Source organism: Diceros bicornis, chromosome 11 (genome assembly GCF_020826845.1).
Source record: "Diceros bicornis minor isolate mBicDic1 chromosome 11, mDicBic1.mat.cur, whole genome shotgun sequence".
NCBI lineage: Eukaryota > Metazoa > Chordata > Mammalia > Perissodactyla > Rhinocerotidae > Diceros > Diceros bicornis.
In genome coordinates, this window is record NC_080750.1 from 6,734,241 (window position 1) to 6,737,243 (window position 3,003).

Here is a 3,003-nt window from a genome sequence, read left to right on the forward strand (position 1 = left end):
TCTCTGGATTTCTTGTTGACCTCCTGAGAACCATGTGAAGATATCAGGAACTCTTTGTTGTTATTCAGGGCCTTTTGTTCCCCCGTAAAAGATGACTTATGTGCATCTCTTCAGTATGAATGGTCACTTAAGCACCCTAGGTAATCAAGTAGAAGCCAGTGACCTTACTACAGTAGACAACGAAGCTAGTGAAACAGCTGGAGATATTTAATGGGAAAACATACCTTGTCAACTGAAAATAAGACTTTCCAAGTTTTCTGGATCATTGGAGTTTTGTAAATATGCAATTATATATGCACAAAGCACTGGGAAAGCTGAATCTGCTTGGCAACCTCCACTTGGATGTCTAAGTGGAGATCAGGTGTGAGGCATCTCAAACCCAAAAGTAGCAACAGTGAACTGCAGATCATCCCAGCAAATCCACTCTTGATAATATCCTCCAACCTAGTCTAGCAACTCCATCCTTCTTGTTGTTTAGGGCACAATCCCAGCCTCTTCACTGATTCTCTTTCACCCTCCATCCAATCATTCAACAAATCCTGTGGGCTTAACACTCAAATCCAACCACTCCTCACCACTGCTTCTCTGGTCTAAGCCACCACATGTGCTTATGTGAATTTTTGCATTAGCGTCTTGATTAGACTTTAGCCTTTCTCTCTCCCTCCTTTTAAATCTTTTCTTAACAGCACAGCCAGATTTCTCTCTTTTTTTTTTTTTTTTTTGATTCTTTCATTGAGGTCATATTAGTTTATAACATTGTGTAATGTCAAGTGTACATTATTATATATCAGTTTCTGTATAGACTGCATCGTATACACCACCAGAAGTCTAGCTTTTATCCATCACCATACATATGTGCCCCTTTACCCCTTCCAGCCACTCCCTCACCCCCTTCCCCTCTGGTAACCACTAATCTGTTCTCTTTATCTACATGTTTGTTTATCTTCCGCATATGAGTGAACTCATACATTGTTTGCCTTTCTCTGTCCGGCTTATTTTGCTGAACATAATACCCTCAAGATCCACCCATGTTGCTGCAAATGGGACAGTTTTGTCCTTTTTATGGCTGAGTAGTATTCCATTGTGTATATATACCGCATCTTCTTTATCCATTCGTCATGGGCACTTGGGTTGCTTCCACATCTTGGCTATTGTGGATAATGCTGCAATGATCATAGGGGTGCATAGATCTCTTAGTATTGTTGGTTTCCTGTTTGTTGGATAAATACCCAGTAGTGGGATAGTTGGATCACACAGTATTTCTGTTTTTAATTTTCTGAGAAATCTCCATACTGTTTTCTATGGTGGCTGCATCTGTTTGCATTCCCCCTAGCAGTGTATGAGGGTTCCCTTTTCTCCACATCCTCTCCAACATTTGTTATTTTTTATTTGGTTAATTATAGTCATTCTGACAGATGTAAGGTGATATCTCATTGTAGTTTTGATTTGCATTTCCCTAATAATTAGTAATGTTGAATATCTTTTCATGTGCTTGTAGACCATCTGTATATCTTCTTTGGAAAAATTTTTGTTCATTTCCTCTGCTCATTTTTTGATCAGGTTGTTTGTTTTTTTGTTGTTGAGTTGTATGAGTTCTTTATATATTTTGGAAATTGACCTCTTCTTGGATATATGACTTGCAAATATTTTCTCCCAGTTGGTGGGTTGTCTTTTCATTTTGTTCATGGTTTCCTTTGTCTTGCAGAAGCTTTTTAATCTGATGTAGTCCCATTTGTTTATTTTTTCTTTTGTTTCCCTTGCCTTAGTAGACATGGTATTCTTAAAGAGGCCACTAAGGCTGAAATCAAAGAGTGTACTGCCTATATTTTCTTCTATCAATTTTATGGTTTCAGGTCTTACATTCAAGTCTTTAATCCATTTTGATTTAATTTTTGTGTTTGGTATAAGGTAGAGGTCTACTTTCATTCTTTTGCATGTGGCTGTCCAGTTTTCCCAATACCATTGATTGAAGAGACTTTCTTTTCTCCATTGTATGTTCTTGGCTCCTTTGTAGAAGATTAGCTGTCCATAGATGTGTGGGTTTATTTCTGGGCTTTCGATTCTGTTCCATTGATCTGTGTGTCTGTTTTTGTGCCAGCACCATGCTGTTTTGATTATTATAGCTTTGTAGTATATTTTGAAGTCAAGGATTATGATGCCTCCAGCTTTGTTCTTTTCTCTCAGGATTGCTTTGGCTATTCAGGGTCTTTTGTTGTTCCATATAAATTTTGGGAGTCTTTGTTCTATTTCTGTGAAGAATGTCATTGGGATTCTGATTGAGATTGCATCAAATCTGTAGATTGCTTTAGGTAATATGGACATTTTAACTATGTTTATTTTTGCAATCCATAAGCATGGAATATCTTTCCATTTCTTTATGTCTTCTTCAATTTCTTTCAATAATGTCATAGTTTTCAGTGTGTAGGTCTTTCATCTCCTTGGTTAAATTTATTCCTAGATATTTTATTCTTTTTGTTGTGATTGTAAATGGGATTATATTCTTGACTTCTCTTTCTGCTAGTTCATCATTAGTGTATAGAAATGCAACTGATTTTTGTAAGTTGATTTTGTACCCTGCAACTTTGCTGTAGTTGTTGATTATTTCTAACAGTTTTCTGGTGTATTCTTCAGGGTTTTCTATATATAGAATCATGTTGTCCATGAACAGTGAGAGTTTCACTTCTTCCTTTCCAATTTGGATACCTTCCATTTCTTTTTCTTGCCTAATTGCTCTGACCAAAACCTCCAGTACTGTGTTGAATAGGCATGGTGAGAGTGGGCACCCTTGTCTTGTTCTTGTTCTCAGAGGGATGGCTTTCAGTTTTACACCATTAAGTATGATGTTGGCTGTGGATTTGTCATATATGGCCTTTATTATGTTGAGGTATTTTTCTTCTATACTCATGTTATTGAGTTTTTATCATAAATTGATGTTAGAGCTTGTCAAATGCTTTCTCTGCGTCTATTGAGATGATCATGTGATTTTTATTCTTCATTTTGTTA